This window comes from Mytilus edulis, chromosome 11, assembly GCF_963676685.1.
Source record: "Mytilus edulis chromosome 11, xbMytEdul2.2, whole genome shotgun sequence".
Classification (NCBI taxonomy): Eukaryota; Metazoa; Mollusca; class Bivalvia; order Mytilida; family Mytilidae; genus Mytilus; species Mytilus edulis.
The window spans coordinates 77,527,897-77,540,125 of record NC_092354.1 but is presented as its reverse complement, the minus strand read 5'-3'; positions in this window follow the sequence as shown (position 1 = coordinate 77,540,125).

Below are 12,229 nucleotides of genomic sequence, written 5' to 3'. Positions count from 1 at the left end.
TTGAAAATATATTATTTGAATACCAATTGTTTCTTAAAAACAATTTTATTATTTGTTATCCTTTTTCGTCTGATGTACATTTGGAAAAGTAAAACCACACACATAATATACTCCGAGGAAAATTTAAAACGAAAAGTCCCTACTGAAAACCCAAAATCAAAAGCTTAACAAATCAAACGAATGGACAACTGTCATATTCCTGACTTGGTAGAGGCATTTCCAACTGGATATCATTCTGGACACTCTATTAAAGACAACAACAGTTTACAAAACATAATACAAAAAACTAAACACTGAGCAAAACGAACCAGTTCAAAAACCGATGTTGACCACATGCGGTCTGGATATATAAGAAAAACCGCTCTTCATGTGGCACCCGCCGTGTTGTTTATATAAGACAAACCTTATATTCTAGAGAAAGAGAACGATATTGCATTTAATACTTAATCTTGGGTTTTTGCCAAATCGAAAAATGATAATAATAAGACAAAAACAATATATGCATTATCTTCGTGAGACCACTTTTGTTTGTTTTATTCACAACCCGATGTCAAGTTACACATACTATTGGTATACCTTCAAGTAAAACATAAATTTTGAATGTCTATTTGTCTTTGTCTGATGTAAAGCGACCTATAACATATTATCAGTATATACCTACATGCACGCAGACGTTAGATCATTGGCTAGTGTAAAGTTACTGTTATTGACATTTTTAGTTGATTGATTTGTAAAAAACATTTCTCAGAAATCAACAATTCAGTTTATCGTGTCTGTACATTTACTGTACATATTTAAAATAAAATGGTACATATAAAAATGTTTTGATTTCCAATTATACAAATACCCACCAGACAACAAATAGCCTAGAATTCACCGACCATAGGTCATCATATGGCCTTAAACAATGATCAAAAATCGTACCATTGCAAGCTTTAAAAGGCAGAAAAATGTACAAAATATTTAAAATAAAATGTATACTATTACATTTATCATAGTTTCACAAAAACACAGATGTGCTAGTATTCAATGACCAATCAATCTTAATGTCACCTTGGAAGATGTAACAATTGTACAAAATCATGTCATTTATTACAAAAATAAATACATTTATTATAAGTTATACATTCAGCTGACATAATTTTGTGGTACAGGTGTGTTTTGTCATTTGATTTTGCTATTTGATTAGGGACTTTCAGTTTTGAATTTTCCTCGGAGTTTTCAGTATTTTTGTGATTTTACTTTTTCTTATTTTAGGAAATTGTTTGTTGATGAGCAACTCGAACTACTGTACAAAACACTATCTCTCTTAACCTAATCAAACAACGCAATAAACTGATAAGATATTTTATATATGATCTATATGTATATTGCATAATTTGTGTTATAAATTAAATAAACGTTTAAAAGATGGTAAAAATAGTGAGTTAAGATTGTTTATTGATTGATATTACGATGATCATTTTTTGACTACACTACGTTATAGGCCAAAACAAACAAAAACACGTTTATTTAAAGTATCTTCATATTTCCTTATACAGTACGCTATAATTATCAACACTTTATAATATGGTAGCTACTCAGGTAACACATATTTTGGTAATCATCATACACTCAAGGTTACAAAATTTAAATAGAATTAAAAAAATCCCCCATTATATTTTCATAAAAGAATGGCTTAGCACATTTTGTTTTACCCAGGCAAATAATGATACAGTTCGAAATGTTTGACGGGGCCATCCTCAGGGGGTGTCACAGATGTGAAGTTCACAAAAGTTGGTAGAACAATAGAATTAATAACAAACATTTATACACAATATTTGCGTGCAAAATTACATAGATAAAATATAACGTTATACATGTACTCATACCTATAAAACATTCGACAAACGAATCAACTGACATGTTTTAAATTACATAAAAATATTAATCTGAATCAACTTTACCTGATCTAAATCAAAATATCATACCAATTATAAATATCCATTTACGTAAACAACAATTAATACTAAAGATGCCTTACATTTTTTTCTAAACTGGGACAAAATGTGAATATGGCGTAATTCTAATTACAGAACAGTTAAGATTCAATAAAAATACACATTCATGTATTTTAATATATACTGAGTGCCAATGAAAACGCAACACTAAGTTTTTTAGAAATAACATTTTTATAAAAAATAATATTTTGTGTACAGTAATTGTTAAAGACAGTTAAAGGGTTTATCTAAAGATAAAAGTCAACCAAAAATGTTCAATTACCACGATTCGAATGCAATACATGAATTCAACACAACGCTACAATTCTCTAACTCACAGTCTCAATAACGAATGTGTCCACCGCGTGCTGCAACACAAGCTCTACAACGACGTGCATGGCATTGACCTGACCAGACGTCGGATACGATGTTGTGGAATGTTTGTCCATTCTTCTCGCAATGCAATTTCGAGTTGACGCAGCGTAACTTGTGGTGGCTGTCGTCGTCTTACGGCTTGTCCAATTTGATCCCATAAGTGTTCAATTGGACTCAAATCCGGCGAAAAGGCTGGCCATGGTAATGTCTGAACATGGTTGTTGTTGATAAACGCAGCTGTGAGTCGTGCTGAGTGTGCACGAGCGTTATCTTGCTGAAAAAGATTAACATCTTGATGTCCAGCCATAAACGGTATAACGGTCGGTCGTAAAACTTCATCAATGTAGCGTTGAGCGTTTAAATTGCCATTGATAGTGATGAGAGGAGTTTTATGGTTGAATGATATTCCTCCCCATACCATGACACTACCACCACCCCAACGATCTGTCTCTTGGATACACGAATTTGCATAGCGTTCTCCTCTTCGTCTCCACACACGAGTTCGTCCATCACTACGGCGAAGATGAAATCTTGATTCGTCCGTCCATAAGACAGTTGTCCATTGCCAGTGTGACCATCTCTGACGCTGTTGTGTCCATCTTAAGCGATTTTGGCGTCGTACTGCTGTCAGCATGTGACAACGGAAAGGCCTCCGTGCCCTCAATCCACTGCTGCGCAAACGGCGTCTTACCGTGTTTGCTCCAATTTGTCTCCTATGGACGCCGACAGTCTCCCGTTGTGTTTGGACAGCCGTACGGAACCGATCTCGCAGATGCTGAAGACGAATGTATCGGTCCTGTTGGGCAGTAGTTGCTCTCTGTCTGCCGGGACGTGGTCTATCATTCAAAGACCCAGTTTGGTTGAATCTTTGGATAAGTCTGGTAATTGTTGAGGCTGAACAATGCATTCTGCGTGCAATTTCACGACTTGAAATGCCTCCTTGCACCATGCCCCAAACTTCATGTCTCTGGTTGTCTAAAAGTCTTGGCATCTACGGCTTAGTTTATTGCAGTGGCTAACAAAAAAGGATGGGAAAGTTCAATTCTTAAGCGAGGCTTTCCAAAACACACAATGAGAAAATCACTCGTGCGTTAAATAGCGGTGCACTCGACTCATCCCCCTTTTTTGTAACCAAGCACGTAACTTTTTTCTAAAATCATTCAAGCGTAAAGTTGTCGAAAGAAGTCTGACGATTCATTTTCTAACCGATATAGGTAATCATTTAAAAAAAATTAATTATATATTTTAAAATATTTGAAATTTACAAGTGTTGCGTTTTCAATGGCACTCAGTATATATGTGTTAGCTTGTATGAATTGAGTGTACAACTTAAATGGTACATTTAAAACTGCGCAGAAGTGTTTTGATTGCCAATTAGACAGATACACACGGTCACCAGTCACCACATAACGAAGAAGTTATCAACCATAGGTCATCGTACGGCCTTTAATAATGATCAAAATGGAACCACATGTCAAGCCGAGTTTAAAAGGCAGAAAGGTCACAGCAGTAAATTCTATCAAGACAAATAATGGCCTATTTTATTAACAAACCAATAAATAAATATCAAAACAAATATACAGCAAGTGTGTCGTCTTTAAGATTAGGTTCAACTTCATTAAGGTTAAGTTACCTATTACATAGTCAAATTCTTGTTGCCGTTTACTGTTGGATGCCGGTATAAAGTTATAATAATTTAAAATATACATATAAAGGCAAGCATATTGCTCAGGCTAACTGAATAGCAGGGACGCCAAAAATGATAGATAATGGGTCACCTCAAGAGCAGGGACGCCACAAATAATTGACAGAATGGGTTACCTCAGGAGCAGGAACGCCATTAAAAATATACGCATGGGTCACCACAGGAGCAGGGACACCACAAACAATTGACAATGGGTTACCTCAGGAGCAGGAACGCAATCAAAATGATAAAACAGTAACTTAGAGACTGAAATAAGCAAAATCAAATTCTGTTTAAGATTTATTCAAGTTTTTCATATTTCATTTATTTTTGTAACATTTTGTTTAAACACTTTGCATATATTTCTTTTAATTTTCATCAACTGTAAAAATTAACGTTCATTTGTAAGCATGTGGGTAACAAACTTTAAAGAACAACGATTTATAATTAAGACTTAATGATATTTTATCATCATAACATCAATTAAATAAAAACAACAATTTAAAGAATAAAACACCAATTAATTAGTATGATTTAAGGAAGTCTAAACAATGAAAAAAAAAGAGAAAAATATTATAAGTTCAAGTTGTTTTTATCGCTTAAAATCAATTTGAAAAACTAAAGTTATACGTTTATATATCCATTGATTTTTCATCATTTAATTGCTTGTTTTCTATATTGTTTTGAGGTTTAAATATGGATATTGATTATTTACTTACATTAATAATTAAAAGTTATAAATCCATTTTCAAATTAATATTATAGTAAACATAAAATTGTACACAATTTCTATCAAGAACAACGATTTAAAATTAATACCAAAGCATTGAAACATCATAAAAATATAAAACAACACGTTTAATAATTTATTGCGTCCGAAGCGCTTTTCTGGATTTACCTTCATCAGGAACGCTCAAAGCCAAACATTTGAATTCCGAAAATGTATAAGTACCGAAAATCGTTGAAGAGCTATATGTTAAAAATACCTAAAATAAATAGCCAAATTCATCTAAAGCCAACTTTACCTGAGGGAGTTGAAACCTTAGTTTCATAATAATTTCAAAATTTATAAACGGACAATTTTAGTAAAGTTTGTTTAATCATGTCAGTACCGAAGCACTGACTACTGAGCTGATGATACCCTCGGGGACTGATAGTCCACCAGCAGAGGTATCGACCCAGTGATGTAAAATTATAAAACAACACCATAAACATCAATTCATTTAAAAAAAAAGATTTAAACATAAAATATAAAAATAACACAAACATTTAACATGAAGTTTCAAAAAGAAAAAAAAAATAATAATAATTAAACAAAGGAAAAAAATATTGTTTTATTTATTGCGTGTTATTGTCTATTCATATACTTAGATTGGTGGAACAATCTCTTTTTCAAAGGGAGAGCGATTATTGTAATAGAAAAATGCAGTTTCTTTTATTTCATATAGTTTATTAGTTAATGTATGTAAGTTCTACTCTGTAAACCATTTTATATAAAATTATTGAATTAGAGTTACGTCCCCTGGGCTGTATGGACGTGCTGTTTGTCCACCTGAGTATTTTGGGTTGTGTTGACTTACAAGTGATGGAAATATGAGTATCACTTCTGAACTTTTAAGTGTATTGTTATATTGAGTACGGATGGAACAAAAAACTAGACCAACTAAACCTCCAGCAAAAAGGAAACGAGTACAAAGTAAAAGTTCCAAAGGTGCGTTGGATTCGTCCGTCATTTTGAGTATGTCCCAAACAACAAGTTCAAATTCTGGGTCGTGTAATTTTTCAGCAACATTACCTTCGCAAATCCCTAACCCATTCAGTGTGGTATCACAGCAACCTCACCATTATCAATTTCAGCAGTCTACATCACCTGGTATAAACATGTTCCCCCCTCCTCCGTCGTCATATTCATATTCAAGCCCGCCACCGTGGATGACCGACCTTATTAAAAAGGTAGACGACCTAGGCACAAAAATGAACTCGGTAGATGATATAAAATCTTCTGTGAATAGCATTGACTCCAAATTGTCGCAAATGAAATCTGATGTCGACTGTCTCGTTCGGCGTGTGGGTGACATGGAGGGAAGTCAGCAATTTATTTCTCAGAGTTTTGAGAAAAATAAATCCGATGTTGAAAGTATTGCTACTGAAATGGTCGAGCTTAGATCTATAAACAAGGAAATTTCAGACCAACTTGAAACCCTTCGTTGTGAAAATTTAAGGGACAATTTACTGTTTTTTGGTGTTGAGGAGGGGGAAGGTGAAGAATGTGTTGATATTATTAAAAATATTTGTTCAACAAGTTTGTCTATTTCTGAACCAGTTGAAATTTCTGCTGCTTATAGGATGGGAAAAAAGGTATTGGTAAAACAAATTCTGATAACACTCAAACTACCAAGTCACGACCAATCGTTGCTAAATTCATGCTACGTCAACAGAGAGATAACGTACGAAAAAATTCTCCTAAGTTAAAGGATACAAACATTTCAATCTCAGAACATTTTCCCAAGTCTGTGCATGAAAAGCGTAAAACTTTGATTCCAATGTATAAAAAAGCAAAACTTAAAGGAAAATCAGCATTTCTTACAAGGGATAAATTGTATATAGATGGGAATTTAATTGTGAATACAGATGAACAAATAAACCAAACCATACGCATAAACAGTCATATGAAATCGAGTAGGTCTACAAAAAACACTCAAAGTCAGATAATTCGACAACAGGTGCTCAGTCAGCTCCAGGATATTTAGATACCAAGAAGAAGGCAATCAAGAAGAAGGCAACCAAGTCCAGAATTCCTTCCAAGATTAGTAGTCCGAAAGCTAGTTCTAGTTCTCAAAATGGGTCCCGGTTTGAAATATTAGCCGATATGCATACTGAATCTGATTAGGATTTCATCATTGTCATTTCTGTATTGGAACATTAATGGGGGTCTACATGACAAACTGTCTGAGCCTAACTTTTTAAATTATATTTCTTCTTATGATGTAATTATTTTATCTGAGTGTTGGATTGATAATGCATATGAAAATGTTATAGATGGTTTTACATGTAAAGCCGTTCCTTTATTAAAAAGTAAATATAAACAGGGAGGAGGTATTTTTCACATGATTAAAAACTGTTTTTCTAACTTTATGAAAGTTGTTAAAGTTCTCCATGATACAATTATATGGTTACAAGTATCAAAAGATGTGACAATTTGTGGTCAAGATTATTATGTTGGTTGTGTCTATTTACCACCAATTAGCTCAAATTATTATAAAATGTATGAATGTGATATATTTTATGAACTGATTAATTATGTTGAAAAATATTCAACTGAGTCTTCTAAGGTATTTTTATTAGGTGATATGAATGCTAGAACTGCAATAGGTAATGATTTTATTAAACATGATAGTTTGTATGGATCAATTTTTGACGATTTCAATCACATTTTTAACTACATGAGTGACAATAATCTACCTGTTCGAAGGAACCCTGATCAAGGTACTAATGAGTACGGAACAAAACTGTTAAATTTGTGTAGAAGTACTGGACTTCGAATTGTGAATGGTCGACACAAAGACGGAACGGCAAACGATTTTACTTTTTGTGGTTCGCGGGGTATGAGTGTCGTTGATTACCTGATAGTACCGTTTGACTATTTTCACATTGTTGAACAGTTTATAGTTAGTAACTTTACTTCGTTCAGTGATCATGCGCCTCTCCACATTCGTCTACAATGCAAAGCGCTGTCTTATACACATGAACAACAAAACCTTAATGTATCTTCAAGTACATTTGACAGTTTTCGGTGGAACGATGACTTAAAAGAACAGTGTTACGAATCCTTAATTTTGAATAGTGGGTTACTCAGCCAAATAGCTTTTTGTGATGCTAAAAAATCGCAAGATGGTATTGACAATTATATTGAAACTTTTACTACTCGGTTAACGGATATTGTTGCTCCATTTTTTAGAAGTACCAGTAATAAATCTATTGACTGTCAACGTACGAGCCGAAAATTTGTATGTAAAACTACTGATAAGCCATGGTTCAATTGTGAGTGTAGAAGTCTTCGTCATGTTTATTTAAGTGCGTTAAATATATTTAATAAGAACAAAATAGCAGAAAATCATCAGAGACTTATCTCTACGAAGAGACAATACAAAGTGTTCGAAAATAAGTTAAAACGGCAGTATAAACATCAAGAAGGGGACATGCTTGAGCATCTACGTAAAAGCGACCCTAAAAAGTTTTATAGAATGTTCCAAAAGAAGCGCGCTAAGAATACAGAAGTGCCTCTTTCGTCATTTTTTGAACATTTTAAAGAGATATCATCAAGTAACACTCCAATAGTCAATGACACACAGAGTATACAAGACACTACATACGAAGAACTTGACCGTGTTATCACGCAGGACGAAATTTTGAAATGTATTTCCAAATTGAAACGTGGGAAAAGTCATGGAATTGACGGAATTCTGAACGAAATGTTAATTGAATATAAGGATGTGCTGATTCCGTTCTTAGAGGAAATGTTCAACAGGGTATTGTCTTCTGGTTACTTTCCGACAACATGGACAGTTGCGATACTTGTTCCAGTTTTTAAAAAAGGCGATCCGTCTGATCCTGTAAACTATCGCGGCATAAGTTTGGTTAGTAATTTGGCCAAATTGTTCACTTCCATTATGAATATGAGATTATTACTTTGGTCCGATACCTATGACATTATAACTGATGCACAGTTTGGATTTCGTCCGGGCAGCAGTACAGTTGATGCGATGTTTAGTTTATTAACTGTCATTCAAAAAACACTCTCCAGTAAGAATCGTTTGTATTGCTGTTTTGTAGACTACAAACAGGCGTTTGATACAATATGTAGACTGAATTTATGGTTGAAATTGTCAAAAATTGGTATAACAGGGAAACTTTTATCATTACTAAAATCAATGTATTCAAATGTAAAATCATGTGTACGAATTGATGGTTTTTATTCAGAGCAGTTCACGAGTACAGTTGGCTTAATGCAAGGGGAAGTACTCTCTCCAATCCTTTTTTCATTGTACGTGAACGATTTTGAAATGGAATTTTTAAATAACGATAATGTACCGTATGAAGTACAAGAACTGTCTCTATTTTTGCTTATGTATGCCGATGATATGATACTTTTTTCTGATTCTGTAAAAGGTTTACAAGATATGTTGGACACACTTTTATTGTACACTCAAAAATGGGGTTTAACTGTGAACAATGCTAAAACAAAAATTATGGTATTTAGAAATGGTGGTAATGTGAGGGTTGAAGAAAAGTGGTATTTTGATGGTAGTGTTATTGACATTGTTGATGAATTTTGTTATTTAGGTATTCTGTTGAATTATAACGGAAATTTTTGAAAACTCAAAAACAATTAGCTGAGCAAGGCAGGAAAGCTGTATTTGCCTTGAAATCAAAAGTGTCATCCTTATATTTGAATGTTTTCACGTACCTTAATTTGTTTGATACATATATAAGTAGTATTTTATGCTATGGCAGTGAGATATGGGGCTTTCATAAAGCTCCGAATATTGAAAAAGTTCAGTTAGATTTTTGCAAAAATATTTTAGGTGTCAAACAATGTACAACGAATGTAATGGTGTATTATGAACTTGGTAGATATCCTTTGATATATTATAGATTGTATAATATTATAAGATACTGGTTTAAACTTTTATCAACTACTAATTGTATTCTTGAAAATTGTTACAAAGAGCAGGTACGGAATCAATGTAATAACAGAAATAGTTGGATTTATCAACTGAAGTATTTATTGTTTAATTTGGGTCTGAATGACTTCTGGTATAACCAAGATAATTTAGTTGTAAATGACACTCTTAAGTATTTTGTCAAAACTAGAATATTTGATCAAGCTTATCAATATTTGAATCAATTATTGGATGGCTCGCCAAAGTGTTTTTTATATAAATACTGTGTAAATAATGTTTGTTTACAATTTTACCTTACTAAACATGTGAATTTTAGAGTGTATCTAACTAGAATAAGATTGTCTTCACATAACTTATTTGTTGAAACAGGACGATATCACGGGGTTAATAGATCAGAAAGAAAATGCACTCTCTGTACTTTAAATACGATAGAAGACGAGTTTCATTTTATTTTACAGTGTGATTGTTATAATGAAATTAGGAGGCAGTATATTAAGCCATATTATTATAAGCGTCCATCGTCATTTAAACTTATACAGTTGTTGGGCACAGAAAATGTAAAAGACATATGTAACCTTTGTAAATATCTTTTCCATGCATTTAAACGAAGAACAGACATGTTATAAGTTACCAATACTTAATATAGATTATTACTCTTCTCGGATGTATTCATTTATCAGTTATGTATGTTTTGTGTATTTATTTATGATATATTGTATTTGCATATATATATTATATTTGTACTGATGAGCATCATTTGCTCAAAGTAATAAAAGAATTGAAACTGTTCTATACATTATCAAAGCTTAGGATATTTCAAATAAGTACTCTCGTAAACTATTAAACGTATCTCACGGGTGTCATTCGGTTTATCGAGAGAAATGATCGTGAAAGAATATCTAACGGCGGTCAAGTATTGAGAGACGATCGTGAAAGTTCTGGTAACGGATCGTGAAAGATATTTAATCGAGAAGACATATGAAAGGTCAATACATATTCTAATTTAATTAATTACACAGACAAATTTACGACAAAATAAAACTGTCTGTCAAAATGGTTCAACATTATGATCAGTATGTGAGAATATCCAGTTTTAAAAGTACATAGTTATTACAAAACAACAAAAGGCAGATTGCTTCTCGACATTTCACTGGCATAAAAAATGTAAACAAACATGATTTTTTCACAAATTCGACTAGAAAAACTACTTTAATACGAATAAGGGCATTCTATTTGAATAAATCAAATGGTTCTCAAAGTTATTTTGTATAAACATAATCTGAAACTTGGTAAATAAAGAACTATTTACACAAAAAATGATTTTTCGGATCGTGAAAGATCACGTACCGCATTTTTGAAGATCGTGAAAAGGATCGTGAAAGATCTGATGCTACGAAGACGTTCAAATTATTCTTCAATTATATCATACTTAATATTTGTTATTGGTATTGAGAAAAGCTATATAGGTCAACATCCTCAATAGGTTTAAGCTTTTCAAGGTATTAATATTTCAGAAAATGAAATGTAAAATAGTTGGATGATTGTAGGATGAAGCTTTTTATTGTCCTGTGAAGTACTCACTTATCACGAGTTATAGGATACCCACATTTTGTATATTGGATCCTATAAACTACATGTCCGTCAGACAGGTATCACCTGACCCCGAATTTGCCTTATTTCATGGATGAAGATTCATTTGTGTGGTCAAGTTCGTACCGCGGATTCGTTAAGCTTTAGGATAACTGTTGTTATGATTGTGAGGTGTACATTTTCGACTTCTGCAAGGTTTCAAATAACATCGAACTCATTATCATGCATCATTCGGCAATGCTCGTTTTATGTTGTCTAGCCTTTTGGATATATACCTGTATGCTATAGGGGCATGGTATTTCGTGTATGGTGTACATGTCTGTCTGCATGTTTCATATATGAACATGATGACGTCAATTGTATTTGATATATTGAATGATAGTAAGATGTCTATGTCTGGCTGTCGGTCAGGGTTCATATACTTTTGACCTTATGTTTCGAATTAATTGGCCAAGCATAACTTTCACATTTGTCAGTTTCTAAGGCACTGTAAGGATCGGAACACATTTATTTGGTCTACAGTATGTTTGTAGAGATCTGTACGTCATGGTTCATCTGACCTTGCACTCCTTTTATGAACCATTGACAATTATGATTTAAAAAAAAAGAAGATGTGGTATGATTGCCAAAGAGACCAAAATGACACAGACATTAACAACTATAGGTCACCGTACGGCCTTCAACAATGAGCAAAGCCCATACCGCATAGTCAGCTATAAAAGGTCCCGATATGACAATGTAACACAATTCAAACGAGAAAACTAACGGCCTTATTTGTATAAAAGAAATGAACGAAAAACAAATATGTAACACATAAACAAACGACAACCACTGAATTGCAGGCTTCTGACTTTTGACAGGCACATGCATAAATAATGTGGCGGGGTTAGACATGTTAACGGGATCCCAACCCTCTC